We start from the raw sequence: 14,955 nt of genomic DNA, 5'->3' as shown, positions 1-14,955 counted from the left end.
TTTCCCCCTGCAGGCCTCTGTTGGCCCTCTACACACTTTAGCATCCCTCTAGTGCACTCTGGACTATTCTTTCAGCCTTCCCTTGTGCCCCATAGCCGTCCTTTGGCCCTCCAGCCCCTTTAGCTGGGGTGGCCTTGACAGTGGGACGTGAAAAAGACACCTTTGACTACATCCAGCTGAAGAAATGTAAGCCGAAGGATCAGAGGAAATAACTGCTTGCCTAGGTTTGTTACCTAGCAACACATTGTCAAAGTTTTTTATGAACAATCATACTTGATCAGGTACCTATTCATTCCATGAATATTAGCGCAAAAATGCGTACGTTACCAATCCTCTAAAGCAAGTCCATGTCACTGGGGTAGCATGTGTAGTGAAGACTAAATCCCATAATAACACATTTTGATGTTGTTCTCTTACATGAAAGCACTTAGAGCAGATTAAAACATTTATTGTACTCTTTTGTTTGTTGAATGGACCACGATACTAAGAGAGACCTGCAGTGAAGGAGACATAGCAGCCAGTTTCCTTAGAGAAGGTGTCTTGTCCTGTACTTTAGGGCTTGCTGTACATCTTGAGAGATAGTAGTGAATGACAGGTCTCCTTTTAACCCCTGGGGAGCAGAAAGTTGTGACCTGAGGGCAAATTGTTTCTTGCAGCTGGGTTAGAAGGAGCTGGCTACCAATCAAAAGTAATGACAATTCTGTGGAGTCCCTGGAAGTTTTGAAAAGACCGTATTTACCTTTTAGAGAAGGCTATGCACTTTCATTACTAATACCTGTGGTAATCAAGCCAGGTAAGTGGTACACAGGTGATCAAGCCATTAGTCTTTTGCAGAACGGCACCCGGGGGGGGGGGGGTGCGCATGCGCACTGCGCCCCGCCGTGCTTACTGCTGCCCTCGCGTGTCGAAAAAGTAGTACTGCACCCGCAACATGCGCACTGCTTCCTGCCGTGCTCGCAGCTGCTGTCGCGTTCCGAAAATATCAGTCTCTCCGTGGACAGTGTCGGGGGAGTCCCGGGCCGGTGTTGGGGATCGCGAGGCGGCGCTCCGGGCTCTGCGGCGGCATCCGGGTCCCGAGGGCGGGCGTGCGGCGGGAAGAGGGGCGAGACGGAACGCAGTCGCCGCAGGATCAAACACTGCAGCATCCCGCCCCCCCCCGGGCATGCTGGGAGCAGTAGTCTTCCGGCACTGGGCTTCCGGGCGGCCATGTTAGTCTGCACAGCATGCGGGGGGGGGTATAGTTTTCCAGCAGTGGTTTTCCCAGTGGCCATTTTAGTCTGCAGGGCATGCCGGGAGATGTAGTCTTCCCATAGGGGGCTTCTGGGAGACCATGTTGTGCCTTTCGAGGTGGCGGGAGGTTCAGTTCTCTGTCAGCGAGGTTCCCACCAGCCGGCCGCGTTGTGCTCTGTGGCAGGCCTGGAGCTGTACTTCCAGGTGCCTGTGCCTTCTCCGCCCTGCAGCAGTGGCCCGCTGTGTCTGTTCCTTACCGCACATGTGTCGCTCGGGTGTCGAAAAAGCACTGCTGCACCGTAGCGCATGCGCCTTGCCTCCCGTCGTTCTCACTGCTGCCCCCGGGTGTCAAAAGCTCCGTACTGCACACGCAAGGCGAGCGCACGCGCACTGGCTTCCCGTGCTCACTGCTGCCCTCGGGTGTCGACGCGCCCGTGCTGCAGCCACCACTGCCCTCCCCCCGCGTACAAAGAACACCGCAGCCAGCCGGCGCGCACACGCAGTGCCCGTCGCCGTGTTCGCCACTACTCTCCAGTGCTTCGGTAACAGGTAAGCGAATGGGCCGTGCTCGTCGCCCCTTCCCGGTGCTCACAGGCTGGTGGCGCAGAACACTGTTCCTCATCGGTGCTTCCTGGTGTCGCGGGGACGGGCGGTGCCATCTCGGAGCTGCTCCGCGGTGCCCTTTCACCGGGGCAGCACCAGAGCCTGCTCGCTGATGCCCGCCACGGGCATGGGCACGGGCAGCCTCGGGGCGCTCGTTGCTTGGTGGGAGCCCCACGGGGCCGCAGCGGGCTGCGGTTCACACGCCCGAGCTGGCCAGCTGCGGCACCATGCGGCAAGCACGCGAGGGTGCCATTGCAGGTCTCACCTCCCTCCCGCTCCCCCTGCTCCCCCCTGCCCCTCCCACTCGGTCCGCAGCCAGCGCACGCGCGGTGCTCAAGCACCGGGCCCTCGCTGCAGCCGCGCTGCGTTGGCGGCCTGCACATGCGCGGCAGCGGGGAGCAGCACGGCGGCGAGCGGGGCTGGCATTTTCGCTCGGTGGCGGCGGTGGGTGAGGGCCAAGGCCGCCCGGAGTCGAGGATCTGGGGGTGCTGGTGAGGCGAGCGCAGACCTTTGGGCGGCTGCAGGCGTCAGGTTGCGTCCTGGCCACTGGTGCCATGGGTGCGTGGAGGCGGCAGTGCAGGGCAAGGGGTGGCAGGGGCTGGGCCTGGCGCCGCGCCGCGCAAGGAGTGCAGGGCAGGGTCTGCGTGGGGCGGCGTCTGCCAGAGCGCGGTCGGACTTTTCCCGCCTTGTGTGTCGCCTTTAGGGCCCCAGTTCCTCCCCAGCGCGGGCAGGGCATGTGCTCACCCCTGCGGATGCGGCCCGGAGGAGCGGGGAGGCAGGCGGGCCCCAGAGCAGGGTTGTGGCGCAGTGTCCGCGGGAGGACGGCTCCTGTTATGGTAGGCACGCCCGAGAGTGCTGGTAAGTCCCAAGGAGGTTTAAAACTTCTGGACCCAGCAGGTTGAAGGTCACTTCAATCGTACGTGAGGTACGATTAGTGCAGCCCCAGGTTATTTCCTTGAGAGTTGTGGCTAGGGAAGCAAGAAGATGGATAGAAGAACGACACTCCCAGGCACCTGGAGGCCTCCCCCACCCCCAGGCACAGACTGTGGTCACCAGCCAACATGCGCACCAACTGACTGAAAGCCCTGCTGAGCCTCGCTGAGCCCTGCTCCCTCCTGTACGGCTGCCCCAAAGCCATGGGCTTCCCCAGTGCAGTATGTGGTGACAGGTCCTCCGTTGCCTCTGACGGCTCCCCGGGCACTCATGTGCTGCACAGGGGTCTGGATGTCTCCAGCAGTGGCCCAGCAGCCTGATGCCTCCTCTTGTCTGGCACATAGGGTCCTTCACAGCTCTTCTGGGATATGGGGCCCTTGGGGAGTTCCCTGCTGCCTCTTCTGGCATTCTCTGCAAGCTTGTAGATCCCTCCTCCTCCTCCTCCTCCCCTCTCATGGGGCAGGAGACCAGTGGCTCCTCCTGCAAAGCTGACAGCCACATGCGGCACCCCTACGCGCTCACTGCGCATCTGGGATGGCCCCCCCCACCCTGAGGGCCCTGCAGATTCCCACCCTTCCTGCAACCAGTCCCCCCAAAGCCATTAAACCACCCACAAGTCCTGCCCCAACAGCCCCACAGGCCTCTAAATGCCTCCAAACCCTGCCGCAACATGGTCACTGACTCCAGACTTTCCCCTAAACTCTGTCCCAAAGCCCCAAACAATCCTAAAACCACTCCCAGAGCCAGTCCCCGCAGCAGTGAGGTGTTCTAATAAATATGGGGGGTGATCTGTGTCTCCCCCTGGACTTGGTCCCACTTTAGAGAAAAGGGAATTTACAGCACTTCTTGGTGAAGAATCTTGATGGGTGGGTGCACAGCTGACAAACAGATTTTTCTCTCTTTTCTTCTGAGCCACCTCTTAGTAGGCTCTGTGCGTGCAAGAGGACTCTGTAAAGGTGGCTGACCTGGGATAATCATGCTGTGCACAATGCTTAAGGAGAACATTGACATAAAATTACAGGCTAAGGAATAACCTAAAAAAATAAAAGTCTCGGGAAAAGCCTAAGAGAGCACTGATGGGCTATGGGAAGCCCCAGTGATGCTACAGAAAACAGCATGGGTTTTAGGCACCTCCTCAGAGCAGGAGAAATGTCTTACTCCAGCCCATAGGACAATGGGTGCTCTTAATTACCACCTTTAATTACCGAAAGTGTTGTGAAAGCAGAAGGGACTAGAGATGATGCATAGCAGGTTATGGACTATATGTAAAGTTTCAACAAACAACAGTCCCCTCTTCAAACAGAAACAGTTTAGTCTTAGGTAACAGATGAATGTGGCTTTGAGTAATGTGAAGAGAAGCAATTATGTCAATCACCCAGAAAGCCTTGGAGAAGTGGTCCAAGGATCTGATACCCTCACAGCCTCATCAGTCTTCTCGGTTTGTCTGGCAGGGTAGCCCACCGAAGAGGGGCATCTTGAAGAGAAGCAGCTAGACCTAGTGATCCAGTTGTTCATTTTGGTCATCACCTGTGAGGTCAGCATCCGAGCGTAAGAGGAATCTAGGAGCTGTATCAAAAAAGTAATAGGTTTGAAGCAGAGAGAGGCAAATCAAGTGCTGTTGTACTTCCGTGTAGCTAAAGACTGAGAGACTTGTCGGTTAAGCGTGTGTATACAAGGGTTTGAGAAAGGATACTGAACAGTAACAATAATACTGAAGCAGAATAAAAATCAGGTTTCATGGAAGATGGTGTAGGTAACTATTAGGTGATGTGCCTCCCTGTCTATTAACCTAGCCCTAATCGCTGTATGTCATGTTTCCAAACTGTTTACCCTGCAATGTATGATGCAAAGTGCTGTATTAAGACCTTTCCTTTAAGAAAAAGAAAAAAAAAAGAAAAGAACACGGTAAAGAGAAAAAGAACATGCATAAATCTAAGTAGTGTTTCACTGCAAGTAAAATGCAAGTTTATCTCTTTCTAACGGAGGTGGAACCAATGATAGGAAATGCTGACAAAGAGAAAAGCTGGACAAGCAGTTTTTTTGTGATTAATACTGAAGGGATGGGATGAAACAAGGAAGCCAAAATGCAGTTTAGCGGACCCTTGATATCACCAGAAACTGCTACAGAAGGAGGTGTTCTGGCATGGGTAACTAAGGTAACTCTTGATAATGGCTGTTAGTTATTTCGGCCTCCCAGAGGCAGCACTGAGGACCAAGTAACCCGTTCCGTTTTGTTATCATACGTGCATATATAGAAAGGGAAAGATATAATATTTAATTTTTAGATTAATTGCCATGGCTGAAGTTGAAGAGATCAGAAAAATGTAAGCAAGCTGAAGTAATGAAATCAAATGGAACCAACTGAGAGCTGGAACCAACTCCATCGCCCAAAAAGGGAAAGCCCGTTCCTCCTGGCGAGGAAGGATCGCCATTAATAGCGGTTGAAATAATAGATCACCAGCATACAATGGAAGGTCTGTACGCATTACAAAAAGTATGCTACGTACATATCTTTCTGCGCATGTGACTTTATGCATCATACTTTAAGAGCTACAAGACAGCAAACCTTAGGGGAATGATGGTCAAGTGGCCAGAGTTACTGAAGAGACAGAGAGACAGAAGCGTCCAAATTGTAAAGTTAAGAGAGCGCTTTCAGGAAGGCTCAGTTAGCGCAGCCCCAGGTTAATTACCTGGCAATGGTACTTGGGGAAATGGGAAGACAGTAGATGGAAGAAAGGTTAAAGCCTTGTGGATTTAAGGCTCCTTCTCATCAGTTCCAACTTAGAGCAGTTTTAGGAGGATTTAATTTCCTCCTGTAGCGTTAACATAGCTTTGCTGGTATCAGCAGACTGTGGTGGAAATTACTGGAAAGGAGTCAGGAACAGAACAAGGAACGTGAGGCTGCTTTCACTGAACTGGAAGAAGTGGCTGTAAAATCTGCTGCCCTCAAATTCCCAGGACAAGGCAAGCCTTTTTCAGTAATGCTTTCCACATCTGCTGAGTCCATGGGAGCAGCACCGTTAGAAAACAGCGGTAAGGGAAAGTGGGTGCCAGTAGCATCATCCTTACATCCCCTTTGGGGTCAGAACAAAAATTCTCCGGCTGCGAGAAAGACTGTTTAGCAGCAGTCTGGGCTGTAACTGTCTTTGAGACTTTCACCTTTGAGAGGACAGAGGCAATCCAATCTGCTCAATTCCCTCTGAAGTAGCTAATGTCAGGGAAGCAAATAGACAGCAGAATATCATCTATCCAAGTGGCAACAGCGGGCACTAATCTTAATGAGCGGGGCGGGGTGGGGTGAGGGGGTTTACTGCGCAAGTGTTACAAAAAGTGGATCTTCTTGTGTGTGTCTGAATTGACAGAGCACGGTTGTGCCAAAAATGTGGACACAGGAGGCTTCTGAAAGATTACTCTCTAGCGGCTACTTAGTCTAACTTCCCTTTCACAGCAAGCCCGACTGTCGTCATAGCTCCCAAAAGAGGGGTTGGGGGAAGCGGTATTTGTGGCTTGCGTATTCTCATTTACCTTGCTTGTGTGTGTATTAGATCCGCTTTTGTGCTTATAAACAGCTTTGGATTCTTATGATTCTCTGCAGAGCTTTGAATGTGGTTTTTTTTGTTTTTTTGCTTTGCTTTATACTTTTGTAGGGCGATGGATTTTACTATGCCTCCATCAACAAGCACTGGCTGACAAAGTTGTTATGTCCCAGCAGAGACTCTTAGGCAAGACGGAGGAGTTCAGCTACGCAGCCTGCCAGAAGAATGTCGCCTGGGAGGGGTTGCTAGCTTTGAGCTATAGGCGCTGGTGCATATGGCTCATTCTGTCAGACTTGAAGAGGTTTTCTTTGGCTGCAGAAATTTTAACTTGGCTTTATACCCTATAGTGGTAATATTTTTGTATTTATAAATTGTGTTAATTCTAGGTGTTCAGAACATCGGGGAACGACTGTATGCCACCATGAAGAACTACAGGCTACCGCCCTCAGCCCTTTGTAAGTTATCACATGTCAAGAGCAGCCAGGAGACTCCAAATGCCGATGGAAAGGTTCTCTGCCTGGTCCTGACGAGGAGCCTTTGGCCATAGGAGGGTTGGCCGCGTCCTTACTGGACTTGTGAGTAATAAGCCACAATTCACGGACCAGCAAAGGAGGAGGGGAATAGCAACTGGTAGCCCTGTCGCGGTCCGCGGGAGTGACGGGAATGAATCATACGCATTCACAGAATGCAGGTTCAATTCCATCTTTATTCAGCAATTTGCCCATTTTATAAGTACAAGTATTCGGCGCTCTGGCCCTTGATTTGTGGTTCATACAGATTATGTCACAGGTAGCCAATCATTGCACCGATCACGCACGCAGCGGTCATGCCTTGTACCTTGCTGCTTGTTTAGCAAAGCTGTCTAGCCCTTAACCTTGGTTCCCACTGGCTTCTGCTAGCTTATCTGTACTTTCTCAGGATGTATCATTCCCAGCTGCACCAGTGTCCTTGGTAAAACTACTTCAAAGCACATAGCAGCGGCTACAGCCTGAGGCCTAAGGCTTCAGCAAATTTAGCTACTCATGCTAAGCAAGTTATGCTAAGCAACTAATCCTAAACAGTGTAGTTCCAACAATCTATATTTCATATAGATTGTTGTTCTGAAGTACCGCAAGGGCCCCAACATAGCCCAATCGCTACGGCATTGCTGTTGCTAGCAAGGCCACAAGGTGGCTGCTTAATGTCATAACAGCAACTTGGGACCCCAGAATAAAAACCGCTACAGTGCTTAGAGGAGGATCTGTGTTTGCCCAGGTTAGGGAACCATCATTAAAGCTTTGGGGGGGGGGGAAGAGCTCCAAAACGAGACTCTTCCAGTGACCTTGGTGGTTTGATTCATTTGCAGGCTGACGTTCTGAGGGCTCGCAACTTGAAGAGGAGCAGCTCAGCCCATTTTGTTGATTTTGGTGATACTGTTTTAAGGAAGCGTGTAAGTACAGAAGGGGTCTGGAAGGATTTTCAAACAAGACAGGAAAGAGCAAGGAAGATTGGAGAGTGGAAAAACTAGGTGCCATGGGTACTGAAGTTGTTAAGGGCTGATAGAATTTGGGGTTAAGCCTCTGAAAGGTGCTAAGGCACAAGGAGTAGTAAAATACCGTGACTGAACACAAAGTTCCTCCCCAGTCTGTGCCTGTGCGTGCACCCTCACTCTTGCAGACGCAGACACCCTGGAGCTGTAGGGAAACAGGCCAGCAGACCCACAAGTGGGCTTTGGGCACAGTGGTGTGCAGAGAGCTCTGCGTGTTTGGCAGGTGAACGGGGATGGAGAGTGGCAAGGGCTGTTCCAGGCTGTCTGGATCCATCCAGTTCTGCTCCCTGTCCCTCTGTCCAGCTCTCCATCCTTCTCTTTCTTTCCCCATGGCTCAGTCCGGTGCCCCATCCCTTTGTTTAGCTACTCTTTTCTCTGCCCAGCTGCCCATCCCTCTTGTACGCTTTCCATCCCTCTCTCAATACCTACATCCCTCTGACTGGCTCCCTGTTGCTCTGTCCAGCTCCTCTTCCTCTCCCTATCCCACTACCTGCTCGCTGTCCTTCTGTCCGTCTCCCCATCCTTCTGCCGCTCTCATCTGTCTCTCTGTACCTCTCTTTGCCTCTCCAGCCCTCTGTCCTCCTCTCCAGCCTTCTCTTTCTATTTCCATCCCTTTGTTCAGCTCCCCATTCATCTATTGGCCTCCCTATCCCTCTTTTCTGCTGTTCTATCCCATCTCTCTGTCTGACTTTCCCTCCCTCTTTTTCTCTCCCCACCCTTCTGGCTGGTTCTTCATCCTTCTCTTTCTCTTCCCATCGCTCTGACCGGCCCCTGTCCCTCTCTTCCAGTCCCCATTCCTCTCTCTGGTTCTCCCCCCTTCTCTTTTGCTGCCTGTCCCTCTGTCTGCCTCCGCTTCCCTCCTTTCCTCTCTTTATTCTTCTGTCCACCTCTGTATCTCTGTTTTTCCCTCTTCTGCTCCTCAGTCCTTTGTGCAGCCCTCCATCCATCTGTCTGGCCCTCTATCCCTCTCTGTCTATTCCTTTGTGCAGCACCCTTAACCCTGGGGCCAGGTCTCTAGTCTTCTCTTTCTTTCTCCATCCATCTGCCAAGCTCTTTATCCCTCTTTTCTTCTGTTCTGCTCTCTGTCCCTGTGCCCAGCTGAAGGTCTGTCATTCCTTTGTGTTTTGTCTGGTGTGGCAGGTGCCAAGAGGCAGTTGGCACTCAGCAGAGATGATCAGCAACACCCAGAGGGTCCCATCAATCTGCCTGGTTCGGGTCTTGTGAGACACCTCTGCAGGGACTTTGCGTGCTCGGCAGGCAAGTGGGTTGGAGTGTGGCGAGAGCTTTTCCGGGCTGACTGGGTCCGTCCGGTTCCACTCCCTGTCCCTCTGTCCAGCTCGCCATCCTTCTCTTTCTTTCCCTGTCACTCTGTCCGGTGCCAGCAGCGACCAGTGGGTCCCATCAGTCTGCCTGGTTCCAGTCATGTCAGACACCTCTTCAGGGACTCTGCGTGTGGAGGGCTGTGGCTGTGCAGTGGGGGAGCAGTAATGGGCCAAAGATGCAGTGGGGGATGTAGCAGGCAGTGAAGAGGCTCCTGGGAAAGGAAGGTGTCACAGAGGCAGAGAGCAGCAGAGGCTCTGAGTACTCGGATGTTAGGACAGGTGCTCGTGGTAGGGCGGTCTGGAGCTGCTGCTGTTGTTGTCTGTCCTACTCGTCAGCGCAGTCTGCAGTTATTGCGTTTTGTCCGCCTGTGCGCAGACGGGGCTGCTGTGTGGTGCAGCTTGAGTCACGATCGTGATGCTGGCATTGAGCCCAGTTTTCTGTCAGGTCTGCCTTTATGCAAACTGGTGTCTTCCCTACATCAGCCTTGCTCTGCTCCTCTTCCAGGAGCCTGCGCTCAACTCTGCTTTCTGGCACACTGTCGTGTCATAGGGCTTTCCAGTAGGGTCTGTCTGACTTGGGCCGCTTGTGTTGTCCGCTAGGCAGCCTGAGCGAGTGAAGCAAAATACTCCTCCTGGCACTGTCCCAGCCAGAGTCAGTTTCCCATCAGCTCAGTCTCTCCAGAGTTTGGAGTTTCTGGAGGCCTTAGTTTTTATCCTGCCTTGGCTGGACAGCGCTTTCTGAGAGTGTCTGTCCGTGGCAGTTTCCCTGAGGAGTATCATCTACCAAAGGCTGGAGGTGGCCAGGTGACTGACCGAGCCTGACTGTACGTGAGGGTTGCTGTGACATCCCTGCGATGAAATGGAGCCAGAGAGGGTGAGTGAAGCAGCACAGAGGGTCAGTCATAATTGCGGAAGCAATTATGGGCCTTGGACTAGGGAGTAGTTTTAGGAGGGCTGTGCAGTTGCTTGGCCTCTCAGTAACCATTCTGGCCGCTTTGCAGGTGGCTGAAGCATAGTCCAGCAGTCAAAGGAGCATTGTCACAGCTGGGAGCTCTGTGGAGATCTGCGGCTGGCCATGGAGGATGAACTCTGACTTGCAGCGTTGACACAGCTAAATCCTGGGACTGCACTGTATGTGAGCAGGGCTGGGAAGTGGAAGCTGGTTTTGCCCTAGGTGGTTACTGGTGTCATTGGCTGTGGATGTTTGCCCATAGAGCTGAGAAGACCAAAAATGTAATTGTCTGTAACACAGATGAATTAGTGCTTGCAGTGTTTCAGGTAGGTTCAGTGGAAGTGCAGCTTAGTGCAGTCCAGTGGCATGATTCTTGCACATGCTCACATTTGAACGGTGGCTAAAACCAAGCCTATAAACAGCAACTGTCACGTGATTTTGGTGCGTGTCTTCCTGTTCTGCTGCCATTCTAAATGAAGGGGAAACTTCTTAAACTGTGGGCAAAACCCCATGGCTTCTCTGTACTGTTCTCATGCTCATGGGTGCTTTGGTGTTTCTTGCTTAAAGCTGAGGGTTTGAAGTTTTTCACTTAAGGTTTATTGTTTAGTTTGTTGTTGAGGGTCTGTCACTCAGGGGTTATGGTGTATTACTTCATTTTGTGGGGCTCAGTCTTTATCAGTCAGAGTTTACAGTTTGCTCATTTAGCAGTCAGGGCGCAGAATTTAAAATCCAACCTCATCCCTAAATTTTAAAGCTTTGGCAACCATTTGGATTCCAAGATTTGCAGTTTGTCACTTAGGGTGCAGGGTTTACAGCTTACTGATCAACGAAAAGGGCTAAATCCTTGGATAATAAACTGGAAGCCCTGAAGCCTAAACAGCAGGCTGCAAACCCTCCTTCGAGGTTTGTAACCTTCCCCTGTACCCAGCGTTCAGCTCTGTGCGCTGACCTGAGGTCTGGGTTTCATGCGGAGCAGGCCCATCACACCGAGACTGGCGATGCGATGGGTGAGCTGAGCACTGTGAAAGCGTCCTGCAGGGCTCTAGTCTGGGGTAGGGCAGAAGCACAGGCAGGCGAGATCAGGCATTTTCCTCTCAACTCTCAGAGCTGGATCCTATCCCTGAAGGAAAGAGCAGAGGGGGTAGATTGTTGACTACTCAGAAACCTGCCACGTCAGGGGCAGCAGCAGGAGCTGACCCTTCCCTGACAGATGGAGGAACGCTGGTGCGGTCATGACTCTTCGGGTGTCACAGGATAAGGGGAAGCATGGCAGACTCATGCCCAGGTGTTGTTTCTGTTCAGTAAAACAATAAACAGTTGCTTTATTCTTTGCACTCATGTCTGTGGTTCCTGCCGTCACTTTGCCTGAAGATAATGCCCAGGGGAGGAGGTTACACACTGTGTGTGCTGCTGGGAGCTGGTCCCCAAGTCCCTCGTACTTTGGTGTCCCTGCGGTTCCCAGGGAACCCAGTGCTGTTCGCAGGGCTGTGGGGAATTTCCCTTGCATTGCCTGGACCTTGGGGTGGTGTCGGTGGCGTTTCTCATCATCCTGGGGGCAGCCAGGGCCCCTCCAGGGCTGCGTGAGGTCTCCAGGCTGCTTCCGGATTTGCTTTCAGCACTTCGCCATGTCCCTTGTGTGTCTGGGGATGAGGCCTATGTGCCTGGAGCTGGGAGATAGTTTCTGTGGGGATGGGGGGAGCCTGCAGGCACTGTCCCATCAGCCACTTCAAGCCGTGTGATGTGCCTTATGGTCCCTTTGGTGTGCACCAAGGCCCTTCGTTTGTATTTTGGTTTGCCCCAGAGCCCTGTGTTTGCCCTCTGATGCTCTCAGGAGCCCTCAATTCACATTTTGGGTTGCCCTCAAGCCCCCTTTTGTGCCTTTTGGTGTGCCCCAGGGCCCTATGTTTGCTTTGCAGCACGCCCCAAAGTTCTCCATTTAGCTTTCTCCCCTGTCCCAGAGTTTTCTGGGTGCTTCCTGGTGTGCCCCAGGGCCCTCCCTTTGCCTTTTGGCACTCCCAGAGTCACTGTTTGCTCTATCATTGCCTTTTTTTACTTTTGTTGCACTCACAGCTCTGGATTTGTTCTCTTGTCTCCTGAATACTTCCTTTTCCTCTCTGTACACCCCAGGGGTCTCCCTTCAGCTTTCAGCAACCTGCTCTCAGGAGTGGGGGTGCCTCTGCTACCCTGGGAGCCCCAGCTGCCTATGATGGGGCTGATAGCCATTCCCCCTCCCCAGTTCCTGATGGGCTGCAGCTGTGGGCCCTAGGGCTGGGACCAGCCCCAGGTGGGGCTGGGGGGGCAGGATGAGCCCCAGGTGGGGCTGATGGCAACAGTGGGTACACACCGGGGTTGGGGTTGCAGTTGGGGGAAGCCTGTGCTGGGGCCAGTCTGGGACAATGGAGCTGCTGCTGAGCACCGCCCGCTGGGACCAGCACGGCGGCTGCACCATGGAGGAGGTGAGCAGGGCAAGGGTGTCCACACTCAGGGCTGCGGGTCCCCCACGTGCTGGGGGTCCCGGCGGACGGGAGCGTCCCGGGCAACGCAGAACAACCAGGGTGCACCGGGGCTGGGGATGGCGGTGCACCGGGGCAGTGGGGGCCGGCCAAGGACGTGGTGGGGAAGAGTGGTGCACTGGGGCCATGGAGAGCAGGCAGGGAGGGTGTACGCCGGGGCTGTGGTGGGGCGGGGGGGTAGGAAGGGGGAGCGCCGGGGCTGTGGTGGGGTTTATTGCGCGGTCGGAGGAGTGGGGGGGGGGGGTGGTCCTGGGTCAGACCGGGAGTGTGTCGGGGAGGGGGAGGAGGGATCTCAAGAGAATCCCTGGGGAGGATTGCGGGGGGGGGGGGGGGGGCAGAGGCAGTGTCGGAGCTGACCCGGGGCCGGTCGCGGCGGTGTCGTGGGAGTCCGGGACTGGTGCTGGGGTTCGCGGGGCTGCGCTCCCGGCTTTGCGGCGGTATCCGGGTCCCGAGGGGGGGAATAGGGGCGGGTCGGAACGGAATCGCCAGAGGGTCAAACCTCACGAAGCGCTGCACACACACCCCCCACGGCATGCCGGGGGCAGTAGTCTTCCGACACTGGGCTTCCGGTAGGCCATGTTGCTTTGCGCGGCATGCCGGGAGCAGTAGTCTTCTGACACTGGGCTTCCGGGCGGCTATGTTACTTTGCGCGGCATGCCGGGAGCAGTAGTCTTCTGTCACCAGGCTTCCGGGCGGCCATTTTAGCCTGCACGGCATTCTGGGAGGTATAGTCTTTTGGCAATGGTTTTCCCGGTGGCCATTTTGCTCTGCAGGGCATGCCGGGAGGTGTAGTCTTCCTATATTGGCCTTCTGGGAGACCATGTTGCGCCTCTCGAGGTGGTAGGAGGTGCAGGTCTCTGTCAGCGGGATTCCCAGCAGCCGTTTGCGTTGTGCTCTGTGGCAGGCCTGGAGGAGTTCCTGGGAGTTCCAGGTGCCTGTGCCTTTTCAGCCCTGCAGCAGTGGCCTGCTGTGTCTGGTCCTTACTGGACATGTGCCGCTCACGCGAGAGTCCCCATAGGTCATCAGGGACAGTGGAATTTCCCAGTTTTTCCCTCGTACAGGTCAGGAAGTGTTTTGCATCTCTGGTGTGACCAGGCAGGGTTTTCCCCAGGGGCTGGGACTGTTCCTCTCAGCAATGGGGAGGGCAAGGAGAGTGTGAGGGCCTGTGTGGACTGGTAGTCATAGCTTTGCTCAGAACTGAGGCTAGTTAGGCATCAGCTATGAGGAGCAGTGGTGCTGGGAGGGCTTGGTGCAGAGCTGTCCTGTTATGCAGCACAAGGGAAAGTCCTCAAGGAAACGTGATCAGCACTGTTTCTGTCCAAGGAGCCTAGAACAGCCTGAGAGACCCTGGAACAGCCACAGGTACCCCACAGCAGCCCCAGGGACACTGTGTCACTGCCTCCCAAGGTCATTGCATTCAGGTACCTTTAACCATGCGGAAAGAGCCTGCAGGAGGCCTGGGCACGGATACAGAGAATCCCCAGTTGCCTCTAAGGACCTGGAACTATAAGTATTTTCTTTACAAAGATGCGATCTCTTTGATGCCTTGCTGCTGCTTCTGTGTTGCTTGGTACCCAGGTCTACTATGTTCAGAGCCACCCTTCTTGCTGCCCTCTGCTCTGTCTCAGCTGCTGGCCAGATGAAAAGGGATGTGCGGCTAAACACCAGGCCAGGGTGTCTCAGCTGCCTGCTATAGGACAAACAGGAAGGGGAATCGGTGACAGGAAATGAAAGTACATGTGGATGAGAAACAGCTGCTTTAGAGGACTAAGATGCAACTGAGATGCAACAGGGGCAACTGAGAGGAGTAGAAGTAATGGGGGAAAATGGTGATGAGGAAGGTGTGTTGTTAGACGCAGTACAGTGGAGAAGAGAGGGAAAAATTGCTCCTATGATGAAATAAAAACTGTTCTCAAGAGATATTTGCTTTTTGCCCTTCAGGTTATGAATCTGCATGACTTCCTGAGAACTTTTCTGAGCATGTGGTGTTGTGGGTCACGACTGCCTGGGCAGCGGTCCCTAACTTGTCTGCCAAGACTATGCAACAGCTGACAGCTGCCTGTGGAATGAAAGCAAAGGCCAACTTCTCAGAGGTAAGAGACAGGGTCCAAGCAGGAAGATTATGGTGGGTGAGTTAATGCCCCAGAATCTTCAGTTTTCCCCCTTGTCTCCCCAGGACTCACACATTTGCTCCCTAGTTCCCTCAGGACCTATCCATTTGCCTTTAGGTGTGCTCCAAGGCACTGCATTTGTTCTCCTGTCCGTTAAGAAGTCTTTGTTTCTCTCTAGATCCTGCAAGATTACAAGGATCGCTCTGGAGCCCTTCTTCATGCGCTGG

The 14,955-nt window shown here is 53.6% G+C and overlaps 1 long non-coding RNA gene across 2 annotated transcripts; it reads left to right on the top strand.

Moving 5' to 3' along the window:
* Nucleotides 1-6,624: 6,624 nt before the first annotated feature.
* LOC136993678 (uncharacterized) lies at nt 6,625-10,264 on the top strand. 2 transcript variants are annotated; one of them, XR_010886080.1, is made up of 5 exons: nt 6,625-6,877; nt 7,648-7,731; nt 8,971-9,087; nt 9,914-10,026; nt 10,154-10,264. It is a non-coding gene; the product is annotated as an uncharacterized lncRNA (long non-coding RNA). The 2 variants fall into 2 exon arrangements; XR_010886079.1 differs by having other exon boundaries at nt 9,914-10,264.
* The last annotated feature ends 4,691 nt before the right edge of the window (nt 10,265-14,955 follow it).

Source organism: Apteryx mantelli, chromosome 19 (genome assembly GCF_036417845.1).
Source record: "Apteryx mantelli isolate bAptMan1 chromosome 19, bAptMan1.hap1, whole genome shotgun sequence".
Classification (NCBI taxonomy): domain Eukaryota; kingdom Metazoa; phylum Chordata; class Aves; order Apterygiformes; family Apterygidae; genus Apteryx; species Apteryx mantelli.
This window is presented reverse-complemented; position numbering and strand designations above follow the sequence as displayed.